This window comes from Littorina saxatilis, linkage group LG11, assembly GCF_037325665.1.
Source record: "Littorina saxatilis isolate snail1 linkage group LG11, US_GU_Lsax_2.0, whole genome shotgun sequence".
In the NCBI taxonomy this organism is placed as follows: Eukaryota; Metazoa; Mollusca; class Gastropoda; order Littorinimorpha; family Littorinidae; genus Littorina; species Littorina saxatilis.
This window is the reverse complement of record NC_090255.1, coordinates 40548145-40566744: the sequence shown is the minus strand read 5'-3', so window position 1 is coordinate 40566744 and position 18600 is coordinate 40548145. Positions and strand designations below refer to the sequence as shown.

Sequence of the window (18600 nt, the reverse complement as noted above, 5' to 3'; positions counted from 1 at the left end):
ACTTCAGTCGGAAGTACATTCGTTAGAAGTAGTTAATGATCATTACAAGCAGTCGACGCGCGGTGATATTATTGCCTATTTGGCTTTTCTAAAAAGCCGATGCTACTAAAGATAGAATGGATAATTTTGGGAAATCGTATTATAATTATGCAACCCTTTGATTAACTCGATTCAAATTCTTGCAAACAAAGAAAAGTGAATCAAATACAAGAAGCGAGAGTTAAAAAAATAAAGAAAAAGTTGAAACATTAAAAAACAGTTTCAAAAATCCTCTTGTCTGCTAAAAGATTCGTACCAGTGACCGCCAACGTAACGAATTGACGATCGGGCGCTTTACCGACTAAGCTAACCCGTCTCACTCTGTCTTCAGGGACAACAAGAGAAATCTTGACATTGAATATTACACGTGAGTTCTCTAGTATGAGGATCAGCAGCGACTCGTACGTTTCCAAGTCTCTCTGTACATATACATGTGCGTATCAGTTTAGAAAGCAAACTGAATTAATTTCAAGTGTGACTGACATTCTGTTGACAATCCAGCTCCGATGTGCATGTTGTGGGGGGGGGGGGGTGGTGAACAGTAAAAACCGAAGGCAGCAGTGGCGACCGCCCGTGTCAGCATGTGAATGTATGAAAGGGTGTTTGTGATAATGCTGAACAAGAACTGAAAAGAATGGACTGAAAAGAATAACAATTGATCTATAGTGGATGCAATCTCTCTCTCTCTCTCTCTCTCTCTCTCTCTCTCTCTCTCTCTCTCTCTCTCTCTCTCTCTCTCTCTCTCTCTCTCTCTCTCTCTCTCTCTCTCTCTCTCTCTCTCTATCTCTCTCTTTCTCTCTCTCTCTCCCCCCCCTGTATCTGATTGTCCTCTAGGTCTCTATGTGTGTATGTGTGTGTGTGTGTGTGTGTGTGTGTGTGTGTGTGTGTCTCTGTGTGTGTGTATGTGTGTGTGTGTGTGTGTGTGCTGTGTGTGTGAGTTTTTCGTACCACTGTTGCTATAGTTCTCGTTGTCGTTGTTCTTGTTTTCATTGGCTTAAATATCATGCATAAGTTTACAATATCGTCCGCCACATTACTCGTTTGTCTCAAAGAGCACATTACTCCTTTGTCTCTAAGAGCACATTACTCGTTTGTCTCTGAGAGCACATTACTCGTTTGAGAGCACATTACTCCTTTGTCTCTAAGAGCACATTACTCGTTTGTCTCTAAGAGCACATTACTCGTTTGTTTCTAAGAGCACATTACTCGTTTGTTTCTAAGAGCACATTTATAAGTTTATCTTGTTGTACTCCTTTATCATAACATTCAATTACGGCTTTGTATTTATGCAACTGAATAAAAAAAAACCCTGTTTAAACCAAAAGAGGACAAAGAGGACAAATCCAAACATGTTCGCTTATTCTATCCGTACACAGTCACATGTTTTTCACCGCACGTTGCAAACACAGTGACATTGACAACACACGCGAGAAAGGTCATAGAATTACTGTTTGAGCGTTCTATATGTTAAATCTAAATGCTGGGTTTGGTACTGTAGTCAGACGGTGATACTCAGCTCCAACGGCCAGTGTGTGTGTTTATGTTATGCGAATCGTATGGCACGGAATGTGCATGCGTTTGCTAGACCATAGGCTCCTCAAACCAACGGTTTTAATCTGTTTTGACGAATGGTTATGTATGAGGATTTAAATAAAGTATGATGACAGAACGAAAGTCCGGACTCGTGACAACAGGAGGGTTGAAGAAGCAAACTGCTGACTCAGTGATAAAAATTCAGTTCATTATGTGGAATAGTTTCCGAGCAGTTTTGAGCAAATCATTACAGGTGTTTCTAAATTACAGTACAGCGAATATGGCTGGTCCAAATGGTATTCGCCTTTCAACACAGGCACCACTGTATATACAGTGATACCGTCGTTTCAAATACTTTGCCACTCGTGTAACCCATGTGTAAAACGTGTGTCCGTACCCGTTTAATTGCACATAACACATCCACAAGGAAACAAACAGCAACCAACAAAAATTATTGTGCTTTAATTGTGGCAATACAAAAGTCTGCAGGGTTAGCATCGAATTACTTCGACAGAATCTCGTTACACAGGTCTACGAACTGCATCTCAGTTTGCTACTGAGTTAAAGTACATTATGAAATTCAATGTCAAAGAGGGTGTATAGGGTAAATTGTGAAAAAAACGTTTGTCTGGGGCCATGACTTCATTTTTGTTTGCGTGTATGTGGGACTGGCGTTCCCTCATGCTCCCGCGCTAATGTTGGCAGGATTCGCCTTAAATTCTGCTCCTAAACAACAATCCTTCGTGGGGTAACGGTTATAACATTGCGCTTTAGCACAGTTGTCCCAGGTTCGAGACGCACAATGAACTTCTTTTTATATTTAGTCAAGTTTTGACTAAATATTTTAACATCGAGGGGGAATCGAAACGAGGGTATGGTGTATGTGCGTCTGTCTGTGTGTGTGTGTAGAGCGATTCAGACTAAACTACTGGACCGATCTTTATGAAATTTTCCATGAGAGTTCCTGGGTATGAAATCCCCGAACGTTTTTTTCATTTTTTTGATAAATGTCTTTGATGACGTCATATCCGGCTTTTCGTGAAAGTTGAGGCGGCACTGTCACGCCCTCATTTTTCAACCAAATTGGTTGAAATTTTCGTCAAGTACTCTTCGACGAAGCCCGGGGTTCGGTATTGCATTTCAGCTTGGTGGCTTAAAAATTAATTAATGACTTTGGTCATTAAAAATCTGAAAATTGTAAAAAAAAATAAAAATTTATAAAACGATCCAAATTTACGTTTATCGTATTCTCCATCACTTGCCGATTCCAAAAACATATAAATATGTTATATTCGGATTAAAAACAAGCTCTGAAAATTAAATATATAAAAATTATTATCAAATTTTTTTCCCCGAAATCAATTTAAAAACACTTTCATCTTATTCCTTGTCGGTTCCTGATTCCAAAAATATATAGATATGATATGTTTGGATTAAAAACACGCTCAGAAAGTTAAAACGAAGAGAGGTACAGAAAAGCGTGCTATCCTTCTCAGCGCAACGAATACCCCGCTCTTCTTGTCCATTCCACGTGCACTGCCTTTGCCACGGGCGGTGGAGTGACGATGCTACGAGTATACGGTCTTGCTGCGTTGCGTTGCGTTCAGTTTCATTCTGTGAGTTCGACAGCTACTTGACTAAATATTGTATTTTCGCCTTACGCGACTTGTTTTTTTTCGTATTCGTGAATGATTATGAAGTGCCAGTTGACTGGTTTTTATGTGTTCATTTTGAATCATATTCATAGCGTGTTTCAAAATTGTATCGTAAGATGCTTATGATAGATCAAACCATCTATTGTTTTAATTCTTCATACAATGATTGTTTTTAATCTGCACTTTAAATCGCTGTATCTAAAGTTGAAATTCGTTGAAATAAAGAGAAGTTATGGCCGTTGTGTATTATTTGCATCTTTTTCAAAGCACAGGTTAGTACACCATGAAAACAGTGTTCACTCTAAAACAGGGAACGCGCCTATTTCTAGAACAAATACGTACACTTCATAAAAGAAAGTTATGAAGAGAGTTGCACACAATGATTCGTAATTAGAAAAATAGTGCACCAACATTTTGTTTAAAGTGTCTAGTATTTCAGTTTTGATTTATATTAATTATAATGTTGAAAATTTCTGAAAGATTTTGAATCCCTGCATGTCCCTTTGAATATTTCTGTAACTGAAAATGGAGAAGAAATGGCATTTTCTTGGCTTTTCCCTGATGACTAGAATGCTTTTAATCATCTAAGGCCTACACACATTTCACAGTCAATGCAAAAAAGACGGTTCAACTTGGATAGATTTCAAACTTACAGATACGATGTATCTCCTTCAGTCCACTGTAGCGTTTCATACATTTCAGCTAAACTAAGTTGCTTCATTTTACATGCAGATGAAATCTCCATTAGCTTCAGGAAATTTGAACAGAGTATGTGCACAAGATCGCAAGGATGCTGGTGACAACCCCGGTGTCTATGACACCTTATACAAATGAAAACCATCAAGAGACCTGCCGCTTGTTTTCGTAATGCACTGTTCGATTTACTTGCAAGGTGTAGGTCTCTTGGACCATCTACCCTGTTCTTCACACTATCTGATGATGACATGCCCTGAACTGCAAAAGATCGCCAACAATAAAAAAAAAATATGTTAACGCTTCATCATAAAGCTCGTTTTCTACAACAGTAATACAAGATCCGTTTAAAAGTGCAGCCAGGCTGTGTATCAAATCAAATAGTAGCAATTGTACTTAATTAATCTCAAATACGTACAGGTATTGAAGCTGCTGTGTATTAACATAAATACAAACGAAACACAAGAACATTAGTATTACATTAAAATATACCGTAAACTACATTGTATACGCCCCCCCCCCCCCCCATTTTGTCCAAAAGTTGGGGATGGGCTTTGTAATAGGTACTAAACCTTTTGCATGAGTGTTTTCTTTACTATACAGAATAAGGATATTTTGGTCAGTGTTTAAATGATGCGTTACTGCACAAAACGTTCCTCTCTCCCTCACACACACACACACACAAGCACACGCACACACACATAATCTGCAAGCAAACCACGAAAGAAATATTGTTGTTTTTTGGTATGTTAACAAGTTTATAACTTAAATAGTTAGTGATCTGTTGGACAGATTAATTCATGTCTGCGGTGAACAAATCCATATCAACATTTGAACGTTAAGCAAATAAACGCATTGTCACAATTAGTTGTAGAATGATAAGTCACGTTTGTCTCGGAAACTAAAAGATTATTTGTTGTCAGTGTGTCACCCAATGAGGGGAAAACTGTGTACGAGGGACAACGTCTTGCCTTCAAAGGCCGCGATAGAGGGTAAACAAACACAAGTCTGTTCATTCGTTATGTTCTAACTCCTCGAAGTCGACCTCTCTATTCACTTCCAAATCTCAAACCAACTTTTATTTTTACATTCTTCGGACAATGATTGTTTTTAATCTGCACTTAAAATCGCTGTATTTAAAGTTGAAACATCCACTGAAATAAAGAGAAATTATGGCCGTTGTGTAATACAGGGTGACCCCAAAAAAAGAGTACCCAAACAAAACGTCATAAATTGAACAAAAATAAAGCAATCTTCATAAAATTTATTTACACACACAAGTAGCCTCTGCATGATTTGCACAGAAAATGTTAGCGTTCTAGCTTGTCTTTCAGGAAAGTTATGCTCATTCTACAGAACATGATCCAAATGGCCTCCGCGCCGATTCAGGCAAACTTGAACTCGCCGCGCAAAGTTATCAATCACCCGCACACACTCCTGTTGCGAGATTCCGCGAATGGTTGTTGTGATGGCTCGTTTGAGTTCTGCGATTGTCTGTGGGTTGTTCCTGTAGACGTTGTCTTTCAGGAACCCCCAAAGATAGAAATCTGGGGGATTTAAATCCGGGGGAGGCCATTTGGAGCATGTTCTGTGGAATGAGCATAACTTTCCTGAAAGACAAGCTAGAACGCTAACATTTTCTGTTGAAATCATGCAGAGGCTACTTGTGTGTGTAAATAAATTTTATGAAGATTGCTTTATTTTTGTTCAATTTATGACGTTTTGTTTGGGTACTCTTTTTTTGGGGTCACCCTGTATTTGCATTTTTGTTTTAAAGCACAGGTTAGTACAAGTGCACCATGAAAACAGTGTTTGCTCAAAACAGGGAACGCGCCTATTTGTAGAAAAAAATAAGTACACTTTATGAAAGAAATTTATTAAGAAAGTTGCACACATTGATTCGTAATAAAAAAAAAATAAAAAAAATGGTGTGCAGCAAATTTCTTTAAAAGTGTCTAGTATTTCAGTTTCGATGTATAATGTTGAACATTTCTGCAAGATTTTGAACCAGACTATAGCTGTTCATCTGACTTCTTATGCCTATTGTTAGTACCAACACAGCTCATGACAGTAACACAGCGACCAGATTGTTTGAATCCAAGCAAAAGACAAGATGTTTACGCAAACATGGTACATATTTGTAATGAAACAGAGTTTGATTATCAGCATATTCCATCAAAAATGTCTGTTTCTTCACAACCGACCAAATATAACAATCAGCTTAGTACTGGCAAGACTATTACTGCAGGCAGTGAACACAAACGGATGAACAGAACATGAAAACAACGTACCAAATCTGTTCAATGTGTATCTGTTAATTGTGACCATGACAAGACACTGTTTGTCTCACATGTGCTTCTAATGTCAACAGTGATCATTCTTACTTTTCGTCACAACTTCAATGGCTTAAAGAACCGAATCATCTTTATAAATACCTACACTTAGGTTTAGTAGGTTCTAAACTGAACAAGGTAATAGTTCTGACATAAGCTATAAAACCAGTTTTGACAAAACTTGACATGGTGATGGTGCCTGTATGTAATTCTGGTCTTCAGTCAAATCAAGCATCACACTGTATGTTCCTTCTGGAAGAACGCTGTTTGTGCAAAAATCCCTGCATGTCCCTTTGTATATTTCTGTAACTGAAAATGGAGAAGAAATTGCATTTTCTTGGCTTTTCCCTGATGACTAGAATGCTTTTAATCATCTAAGGCCTACACATATTTCACTGTCAATGTATTTGCAAAAAAAGACGGTTCAACATGGATAGATGTCGAACTTACAGATACGATGTATTTCCTTCTGTCCACTGTAGTGTTTGATACATTTCAGCTAAACTAAGTTGCTTCATTTTACATGCAGGTGAAATCTCCATTGGCTTCAGGAAATTTGAACAGAGTGTGTGCACAAGATCTCAAGGATGCTGGTGTCAACCCCGGTGTCTATGACACCTTATACATGTTATATCGCTGTACTCATGTTATTCCTCCTTCTGCCATGCTGGGAAGTCAAATAATTCGTTCCGTTGAAAAAGATGCATATCCAGGTTTCCCAATTGCTTTGTTCCCGGCCGATTTATGTGGAGCACGTTGTAAGAGATTTGAAATAAAGAAGATCCGTATTTATCCTTATTAATCTCCTTCCAGATTCTTTATATGTGCACACACACACACACAGTCAATCATCTGACTCCCGCTCAGAAGTTTAGGAAAGCAGAGAGAAGATTAGAAGAATTTGTAGTCTTTCACCAACTCATTCTTTCCAAACAATAGCCAATGGTTTAATTAGAACATACAAATTGGTTTGTTTCTGACATAGCAATTATCAACTCATTCCTCAAATTCTCAAATACTTTCTTGCTTACAATAATCAATTCATGACCTTTTGAAACTCATTCATTCATTGTCCACGACCTTGTGAAACTCACTCATTCATTGTCAACGTCATAACATATTTACAAGGACAAGAAAGCAAATAAACAAAACATAACTTTTACGTTATGTAGAGGTGACGATGTAGCTAGCCTTCAACCTTACGGCCTCCATCGCACCCTCGCCACTCTGGCACCACCCCGCACAAGTCAGACTGGGGCGGCCTGTTACAAAATATAACACCCTACTGTAACAACTAACAATATTCAAAAAACACACCAACCGAGCACAAGAAAATTATACGATTCCGAAATTATTCAAGTACACAAGTCATGTCCGCGCATACAAAAGAAATGTTCAAGTTCACACAAAACTAGCAAAGTACCTCATCTTCCAATATGGCGGCACCCATACAAAAGTCCAAGTCATCCCGGCAATGTTTCCCGGTTCCAAGGTTGACATCAAGATCAAATGTTTTCTTGCAAAGTTGACATCAAAAGCAAGAGCAGGTTTCTCATCCGAGAGCCCAGGTCGAATGACTTTCAATTGTCAGGCAGTTTACAATCACAACTCACAAAATCAGGCGGTTGCGATTATAACGTGAACAACTCGCACAGTTGTAAATTCACGTGCCGCGAACCCAGTTTGACCGTCCGTAGCTAACCATGGAATTTTACTGAACTGTTAAAAGTTTCCACTCTCAAAGTTAAACCACTCCTGACAACCTCTTTGTATTACAAAAAAGCACTAGTTATATCCCTCCAACTATAAACACCATAACCGCCATTCATTACATCACCCCTTTCCCCGATTAAAAAAAAAATGTGAACCCAAAATGAACATTTTTTTTTTCAAAAACTGTACAAGTATAAGTATTCCAGTAACAAGAAAAAAAATTTAAATACATATAAAAAAAATACATAAATAGATTAATAAATAATCAAAGCATAAGGAAAACATTTATTAAATACTCTGTCCGTTCCCAAAGAGTGCAATCAGTTTACAACCAAAAGACAGTGCCATCCACCAAAAAAGTGACAAAAGCCACGAGGCTGTCCTTAAACATGAGCAACAATGGCAAGCATAATAAACCACATTTACGCCGCCGTGTAGATAATCACCCACTGTGTTAATCCACAATAGTTATACTCATGGACATTCAGCAATTTTCGCCTATTACTGAATGCAATAACATTGACGTTCTTGGTACCAAAGATCGCCAATAAAGTTTGAGTAGCCCCCGCTAAACTCAATACAGTAAACCTCGACTACAACACAAAATGGTACTAGCATCAAAAATATTCAAATAAATTTTTCCAGCCAGATTAAAAAAATAATCACAATGTGAAAAAAAACAACAAAATTAAATTAGTTCTTAATACATACACAGCATATCAACACTCACAGCACAAAAAGTATTGTCCTTGTTGATTGCAGAAAGTCTTTTCACTGTCCTTTCAACCATCATGTTCCATTCACTTCGTCAAGCGTGACAACACATCAGCCTCAAAATTCCTGACTCCAGGAATTGGCACTACTGTGAATGAATACTCTTGGAGAGACAGAGCCCAATGTAAGAGATTTGAAATAAAGAAGATCCGTAGTTATCCTTATTAATCTCCTTCCAGATTCTTTATATGTGCACACACACACACACAGTCAATCATCTGACTCCCGCTCAGAAGTTTAGGAAAGCAGAGAGAAGATTAGAAGAATTTGTAGTCTTTCACCAACTCATTCTTTCCAAACAATAGCCAATGGTTTAATTAGAACATACAAATTGGTTTGTTTCTGACATAGCAAATATCAACTCATTCCTCAAATTCTCAAATATATATAGAATGTTAACTTGAGTGTCAGATAAGCAAATGACAAATGACTCACTCCTGTCCAAAATATGTCGTTCAGTCAGGCACAGGATGCATCCGTCCACAGACCAAGGAACTCCCTTCACAGGCAGATGACAAGGATGTCCATCCTCCAGACTGCATGCATCAGCATCTGCGCAAAACCAAATAACACTTCAGCACTACAAGTCAACAATATAAAATAAGCCTAACTGCACTCAAGGGAACGCACCAAAAAAAAAATAATTAATCTTCAAAAATTTTCCAATTAATACAACCGCAAGCTCGCCAATGTAAGAGATTTGAAATAAAGAAGATCCGTATTTATCCTTATTAATCTCCTTCCAGATTCTTTATATGTGCACACACACACACACAGTCAATCATCTGACTCCCGCTCAGAAGTTTAGGAAAGCAGAGAGAAGATTAGAAGAATTTGTAGTCTTTCACCAACTCATTCTTTCCAAACAATAGCCAATGGTTTAATTAGAACATACAAATTGGTTTGTTTCTGACATAGCAATTATCAACTCATTCCTCAAATTCTCAAATACTTTCTTGCTTACAATAATCAATTCATGACCTTTTGAAACTCATTCATTCATTGTCCACGACCTTGTGAAACTCACTCATTCATTGTCAACGTCATAACATATTTACAAGGACAAGAAAGCAAATAAACAAAACATAACTTTTACGTTATGTAGAGGTGACGATGTAGCTAGCCTTCAACCTTACGGCCTCCATCGCACCCTCGCCACTCTGGCACCACCCCGCACAAGTCAGACTGGGGCGGCCTGTTACAAAATATAACACCCTACTGTAACAACTAACAATATTCAAAAAACACACCAACCGAGCACAAGAAAATTATACGATTCCGAAATTATTCAAGTACACAAGTCATGTCCGCGCATACAAAAGAAATGTTCAAGTTCACACAAAACTAGCAAAGTACCTCATCTTCCAATATGGCGGCACCCATACAAAAGTCCAAGTCATCCCGGCAATGTTTCCCGGTTCCAAGGTTGACATCAAGATCAAATGTTTTCTTGCAAAGTTGACATCAAAAGCAAGAGCAGGTTTCTCATCCGAGAGCCCAGGTCGAATGACTTTCAATTGTCAGGCAGTTTACAATCACAACTCACAAAATCAGGCGGTTGCGATTATAACGTGAACAACTCGCACAGTTGTAAATTCACGTGCCGCGAACCCAGTTTGACCGTCCGTAGCTAACCATGGAATTTTACTGAACTGTTAAAAGTTTCCACTCTCAAAGTTAAACCACTCCTGACAACCTCTTTGTATTACAAAAAAGCACTAGTTATATCCCTCCAACTATAAACACCATAACCGCCATTCATTACACACGTGATGCGCACAAAAAATATTGGCGGTCTAGAAGTGTCGTCTGCGCAATGATCGCGGCGACTTTCTTGACCGCCAAGGACGACCGCGCATGTTGCACCACACTTTGAAGTAATCCCACACTTTGAAGTAAATTACTTCAAAGTGTGGGGATGTGCCCCACACTTTGAAGTAAACCCATTTTTTACTTCAAAGTGTGGGGGGATCTTCCCACACTTTGAAGTAAACTCAGTTTTGCATCGCCTGTTTGAGCCTGATGATTTTGTAAAACAAAATGGCAAAGTCTTTTGGATGAGTGAACAGAAAAAGTGAGCGAGCCAAGAAACATAGTGATGTTTGTTTTCAGGCTTTAAGCAATGTCCCATTGTTGAGTGTAACGAAAACTCGTGGTGACGATTTTAAAACATGTTGGGTCATGCGGAGACTTCAAAGTGTGGTGCAACACGCGCACGTTGTGAGACGTCATTCGTTAGACCTCAATAGCAATACTTGATCATATCCTCCTTCTTCTTCTTCGTTTGTGGGCTGCAACTCCCACGCTCACTCATGTTTTTGCACGAGTGGGTTTTTACGTGTATGACCGTTTTTTACCCTGCCATTCAGGCAGCAGTACGTCGCTTTCGGGGGAAGCATGCTGGGTATTTTCGTGTTTCTATAAACCACCGATCTCTGACATGGATTACAGGGGAATAAGCCACTAGCAGGTCTGCACAGAAGTTAACCTGAGAGATCGGAACAATCTCCACCCTTAACCCACCAGGCGCGGCCGGGATTTGAACCCGCGACCTTCCTCATAGGACGCCGATGTTTTATCCACTAGGCCACTGCCCCCGTCGTACTTGATCGTATGAACGTGAAACTGAACTCAGCGGTTTACGGAAGTGTCGCGTCAGACACGAGATTGACAGGCTGTTATCATTTTCACGCCGTATATCCGGCTATACCGTGAGCGTGCTGACGCCAGGTGTACACAAAGCGTTGTCGCCAACTTCACGGCAAGGGTCCCCCATTATAAAAAAAAAAGTGTCTATTTGAAACCACGTAAAGCTTACATTGTTTATGGTTGTGGGAATGAGTACGGTTTGTATCCAGTACATGTGTGGTTGCTGTAGATCTGTCCTCACTCAAACATATTCGCCCACTTTCACCCGGTGCGTCCCGCTAGCGCTACGTGTCATTTGTGCAACGTATCGTTTGCGCTATTTTCTGTAGTGCTATCGACACGTAGTGCTATTGCCACAATTCACACATGCCATTATCACTACGTCTCAATAGAACTACGTGTCGATATCACTATTTTTGAAAAACCAATGTACTGTAGCGCTACGTGTCGATAACGCTACGTGTCGATAGCACTATACTACATGTTCAAACGGCAGACACTTCCCTTTGTGTGTGCGTGTGAGTGTGTATATATATATTGTCTGCATGGCTGTCTGACGGATCTGTATGTCTGTCTGTCTCTGTCGCTCTCTCTGTGTCTCTGTCTCTCTCTCTTTTTTTTCTCCACGTATTTATTTCATGGTTGTTGTTGGTGTGTGTTTTTTTGTTTTTTCTTTGTTCTTCCCCCATCCCCCGTGGTTTGTATATATGAGTCTGTGGCCTTAGTACAGTATAATAAACCATTCTGAGTTCTCTCTCTCTCTCTCTCTCTCTCTTTCTCTCTCTCTCTCTTTCTCTCTCTCTCTCTCTCTCTCTTTCTCTCTCTCTCTCTTTCTCTCTCTCTCTCTCTCTTTCTCTCTCTCTCTTTCTCTCCTTTTCTCTCTCTCTCTATCTCTCTCTCTATCTCTCTTTCGCTCTCTCTCTCTCTTTCTCTCTCTCTCTTTCTCTCTCTCTCTATCTCTCTCTCTCTCTGCACCTCTCAATCGCCCTCTCCTTGTCTCTCCCGCTCCCCTCCCCCTCACTCTCCCCATCTGTCTTTCTGTCTTCTCTCGCGCTTTCTTTCTCGCTCGCTCTTTCCCACTCCCCACTCCCCCCCCCCCCCACTCTCTCTCTCTCTCTCTCTCTCTCTCTCTCTCTCGCATGATACCGTATATACATACACGGATGTTTTTCTGTGTGTGAGTTTGTGTGTACGATACCGTGTGTACGTATGTGTTTGTGCGTGCGTGTGTGTGTGTGTGTGTGTGAGTGTGTGTGTGTGTGTGTGTGTGTGTAATGAAGAGAGAGAGAGAGAGAGAGTGAGTGAGCGAGCGAGTGAGCAAGAGAGAGAGAAAGAGGGGGGGCAGAGAGAGAGAGACAGTGAGTGAGCGAGCAAGTGAGCAAGAGAGAGAGAGAGAGAGAGAGAGAGAGAGAGAGAGAGAGAGAGAGAGAGAGAGAGAGACACACACACACACACATACACTGAAACAGACACACACACGCACACACATACACAGACATACATATACACACACAAACCAGAACTCGGAGTGAGAGCGAGAGAGAAAATGAGAAAGAGAAAGTCGTCAGTAAGTAGTGGTATTGACACGTAGCGATAATGACACGTAGCGCTAAAAGATGTATAGTGCTGTCGACACGTAGTGATAAAGAACGAATGATAGCGACTCATAGACAAATTATTTGTAGCACTAATCAACGTAGCGATAGCGGCACGTAGCACAAATGACACGAAGGACAAATGACACGTAGCACAAATGACACGTAGCGCTAGCGATACGCACCCCTTTCACCCCTACACGCTTCTTTGTCGATAATTGGACTGACAAGCCAAAACTATTATGTTCATTGATGTGTCCTGCGTTGATATGTGAAATATCACCATTCAAAACGGTCTGTATTGTGCAAAAATTCAAAACGAAATGAAGCAGTCAAAACGGTCTGGTAGCGCACCGCCGCAATGTCTGAATCGGAATGAAAAAGCCTGCGCACGTTGCCGGGAAACCACTCGGCATCAACACACCCGATTAAGCCAAGACCGCGGCACACGCTCGATAAAGCCTTGAGTAATTATTTATACGGGGTGATTTTTTTGGCTCACGTAAGTGTAGCCTATGCGATCGTAACTTTGTCTGTCTGTGCGTGTGTGTGTGTGTGTGTGTGTGTGCGTGTGTATGTCTGTGGTAGAAACTTTAACATTTCGTAATTTGAAGACGTCACATTATGGCGTAAGAGGGTTAGACGTCACGCGAAGGAATTACTGAAAGTCTCGGTCATTGTTATTTTGAGCGGGCCGAGACTAGTTGGCAGTCGTGTCGTAGGTATTTGACACTCTCTCTCTCTCTCTCTCTCTCTCTCTCTCTCTCTCTCTCTCTCTCTCTCTCTCTCTCTCTCTCTCTCTCTCTCTCTCTCTCTCTCTCTTTTTTTTTCAACTTCAGGCCCTTCAAGCGTTATTATTCTGATTTGTTTCGTTTTGGTTTCATTTTTCATTGCTCATTTTTCTTTTTGATTTATCTCCCTTTCCCCATTCTTTTGCGCTTGGAGGACATCATCTTCTCTGATAAGTCGTTTTGATATTTGTATTGTTGTTTTCATATTTTTTTTCTAACCTGTTGAAGACCATTAGGTCGAAACGTTTTTCATTGTCATTTGTTTGTATATTTCGTTGCGAGTCCAGAATATTAGGTATTACTCTTAGTCGTGTCCCTGTAAGTAGGCTACAGACAGACATATCTAGATCTGGTGTCTCGCTTTCTTCACGGGGGATAACCGGCTATACAGTGGTAAGCTGGTGTACGGTGAGTAACACTCGATTCGGCCTGCATTTTCCAGTTTTACCACAAAGTTGTTGATTTCTGTCTAGATTAAAGGTGACCTACTGCATCTGCGATGACTAACTTTGTTTCGAAATGCATAATATGTTGAAGAAGGATTTGCGTTTTCCCGTATTTAAATGTTAAAACGAGAAATCGTGGTGACGAAGCACCGGAAATGGCTGCTCGGTGGGTTTCAAATGTAGAAATACGCTTGTTTTTACAAAACCAGCTCGTATTCAGCTTCGGTACGGGAGTCTTAGTGACAAAGGAATCATACTTGATGCAAAGGAGTGCTATTGTCGGGTTGGGATCATTCGTTAGAGCGTGTAGGCGAGAGGCGGTCAAATATGCGAGATGATCGTACACCGGGTTGAAGACCGTCGCGAATGGGGCCTCAGACCCAAAATCCGGTTTGATGCATACTTTTCTGTTAAACTAGATATTCGAACACTCTCTCTCTCACTTCCTCTTTCTGTCTCTGCCTGTCTGTCTGTCTGTCTGTCTGTCTGTCTGTCTGTCTCTCTCTCTCTCTCTCTCTCTCTCTCTCTCTCTCAGCAGTCTCACTGTTTCGTCACTGAATAGTCGTCGGTTGCTAATCCCCCCCCCCCCCCACTTTTACCTTCAATATAATATTGAATTGGTGTGGCTGTCATCCGTTAGCCAGCCAGCATAGAACAATACACAGTACTTTGGGGGAAAGGAGGCACACGATTAGGAGGTAGTTGTCCTAGATCATTACTTTTTTCAGGCAACGAAGTCATTCGGCGCTTAGTGTTTTCCGGGTAATTTTGTACGAGTCCATCTCTCAACATAGAGGGAACTCACGTGATCCAATATTATCATGAGCTAGTACAAAATGCTGCGGAAAAAATGTAAGAAGGTTTTCTGCAATAAAAGGACAGCACCGTTTTACCGCAGCATTATTTATTTCAATTTTACTGCAGTAAAATGTTTTGCTGCGGAAAAAGATGCTTCGGCGGATGATAACATTATTCAGAAATGCTGCAGAAAACCCGCTGACTGCAGCAACAGCACTGACGATCGTGTCATTTAAAATGATAGTGCATGTGATTAGAAAGAGCTTGCTTATATTCTAAAAATGAATTTAAATTCTTAAAAACCGGACAGTAACGGAGATGATGTTTTTGGCAGTATTTATTGCTCTTAGAACTAGGAGTAACAAGGAGTTGACATAAATTGATGTGCCGAATTTAGCTCACGGCCGATCCTTTTTTTTTTTTTTCAACTGCAGACATCATGTTTATTTGAAGAAAATGCCGCAATTTCCTGCTGCTTCAAAGCTCAGACACTCATGACAAAAGCACTAAAAAGTCTCTCACTTTTAAACTGTCCACATTAATACAAGAATGGAAAATGGTGAAAAATCTGAGTCAAGCGGATAGGAAACCGGTGATAAATTATGTAAACTATGTAATACGACTGTAATGCAGTTTGATGTCAAGTACATCTGACACAAATTAAGTAAATATTTACTGCAAGAACTCCTCTGAAAACGGTGTATGGCTGCCTAAATGGCGGGGTAAAAAAACGGTCATACACGTAAAATTCCACTCGTGCAAAAAACCCGAGTGTACGTGGGAGTTTCAGCCCACGAACGCAGAAGAAGAAGACTGCAAGAACATCTGATACCTGGCAAATGCTTGTCACTTGTGTCTGTAATACGACAATGGCCAGTTGAAGAAAAATCAACCGGACATAATTAACAGAACGAAACTAACGAAAAAACGACTATGTAACACGGTCTTTAGTATTAAGCAGGATGCTATAAGTCGGTCAAGGTTATGAGTCAGAGCCACAACTAGTACCGTCCTTACTCAATTAAGGTCGGGCTCGCCAGTTATTATTACGCTTTCAAGTTTCTCTTTGTGGGATGCCTCTCTCTCTCTCTCTCTCTCTCTCTCTCTCTCTCTCTCTCTCTCTCTCTCTCTCTCTCTCTCTCTCTTTCTCTCTCTCTCTGTCTCCTCTCTCTCTCTCTCTCCTCTCTCCTCTCTCTCTCTCTCCTCTCTCTCTCTCTCCTCTCTCCTCTCTTTCTCTCTCTCTCTCTCTCTCTCTCTCTCTCTCTCTCTCTCTCTCTCTTTATCTGTACTGTGTGTGTGTGTGTGTGTGAGTGTGTGTGTGTGCCTGTGTGTGTGCGCGTGTGTTGGGGGTGGGGGCTGGTGGAGGGGGGGGGGTACAAAAAGGAAAAACGGAACTAGATCACTACAATGCAACACATTCAATGAATGATAGTTTGCCACAATTGCATTTTTGTTACACCGGCTCACATTCTTCTCGTCCTCTTTGTCTGCCGCAAGTCCTCTTTCGCCACAAAACGCTTCAACTTCAAGCAGGGAACAGATGAAATATGAAAAATGTAACGTAACGCGAAAATGTGGCAGTTTGTCGGTAGGCTTGATATTTATCACTCGTATCATAGGAGTATTTGACCCATTTGACCAGACAGTACTGGCCAACCAGACAGTACTGGCCAACCAGACAGTACTGTTACACACGTACACATAGAGGCCAACTGTGACGTACGGTGGTCGAACATAAAACGACTGTCTCTGGCGCCTGTGTTCTCTGTGAGCTGACTAGTATTTTTACAGCCCATTACAACCGGTGAAGCTGAGTGAAAAATGTGACTAATTTTTTCAAGAGTATTTAAAAAAAAAACTCAAAAAACAAACACAGCACTCTGGTCCTGTTCAGTTCATTCTTTGACTGATAGCGCTTCAAAAACACGTGAGCTCACGAGCGAAAACATTACCACAGAGGAACTAGAAAATCTACTCAACATCTGGTTTTCCGACCTTGGAATGCCGAGACGCCTGCTAGCGCCTGTGACCAAGAGTGTGCGAAAGTGTATGGAATACAAAGCAACATTTGAGACGAACGTTCATGATTTTGTCTACAGTCATGTTCTCTTGTATTTTTCTCGCCGCACTTTATGCGTGCGTAAATGTGACGGTCCACCACGAAACCAGTCTTAAGTCGCACCAGACGAAAGCGAGCTAGTTCGAGGAAAAGGCACTGAGGGTCTATCTGGGTGAAATTCACTTTTTTGCAGAAACGTGTTCTGTAGACCCCAAATTACATGACAACCAAAGAAATATGCCAAAATCAATCGCTAAATAGTTAAATTATTGGATTTAAATGCAATACATTCATCAAAAAAGTCCAGCATGACATCAAAATGCCTCACTTTGACCGATAATTTGCTTAGTGTATCCCTGACAGGGCCCCAACAAGTTTGGTACCGTCGGAAAGCTTATTGCATCAGCTTTCCCGCCCTGCTGTGCAGTGGTTAAAAATACCCGTCCACTTCCTCCAAATAAGGAAATCGTGACGTAAACAAACTTTAAGATTGAACCAATCAGCTTTGTCTGCCTTCCAAAAAGGACTAGCAACGGCCTCCTCATTGGTCAAATCAGTCCAGGGGGAAGTAACACAGTATGATTTCCGTTCGCTGAACGAAACCAAAACAATGACTGACGTACGCCGATTGACAGCGCTTCTCAACTGCGATTCGCTTGAAAATAACCACGAACTCCAAGATTTGTTGTTGGATTTCTTTGCCGAAGACGTTGCTGGATTCAGTGACTCCGATTCTCATGCCGAAATATGTGACGCTTGCTGAATATGCGGACGAAGAGGAGACAGACCGTCCGCTCGTCAGTGTCAAAAACACCGTTGGCGTTTCTAATGGCACTGCATCAACTGCAAGAACACACGTAGTTGAGGCGAGTTGTAGAGGAGATGTGATGGAGGTGCATGCTGCAGTTCGTTAATTGCAACAGGGCTGTGATGTGCTCGAGAGAACTCGCCTTCGTTGCTGCAAAGCCAATCGGAACTGGCTGCAAACAGATTAAAGTTCCCGACGCTGCACCCAGAAATACTCGTCGTGGATGTATCACCCAGTTTGATCCGGAGGAAATTGTAGCTCTACAGCTCTCAGTGCAAGACATGTGACATGTATATAAAGGTGAGGTTGGAGGTGGTGTCAACATTGATGTGCAAGAGCTTTTGTGGTGAACAGACTGTCACAGTGGAGGAGTTCCTGTGTTTGGGATCTACATTCTGATCTGTACGTATTCCTATTCGATCCCAACAAAGTGATTGATACAAGTAAGTTGATTTTGCTCAAGTGTTTGTCAAACTAATGGACAAAAACGTAGGTGAGATGCATGTAACCTCTTTATTCCTGATAATGACAGTGAAAATGTTTGCTGATGTGTATGACCTGTATTTGACCGTTTTCCTCCACAAGTATGATGTAAACAAAGCCTTCAAAAATGGTGATAATTGTTCTTTTAACCCTTCGTTTTGCATTTAAATGATGCATGAAAGATCAAAGTACACTTGTGCAACATTTGGAAGGGTGAGGTTAATTTTCAAC

At 40.8% G+C, this 18600-nt stretch overlaps 1 protein-coding gene and 1 long non-coding RNA gene across 4 annotated transcripts in view; both read right to left on the bottom strand.

Annotated features, from left to right (window-relative positions):
* Positions 1–18600, bottom strand: part of LOC138980472 (probable methyltransferase-like protein 24) — a 137023-nt gene that overhangs the window by 29772 nt on the left and 88651 nt on the right. The gene's annotated exons all lie outside the window — the stretch shown is intronic.
* LOC138980456 (uncharacterized) lies at positions 7200–8856 on the bottom strand. Its single transcript, XR_011460338.1, has 2 exons — positions 8697–8856; positions 7200–7515 (listed from the first exon to the last, which is right to left on the bottom strand). It is a non-coding gene; the product is annotated as an uncharacterized lncRNA (long non-coding RNA).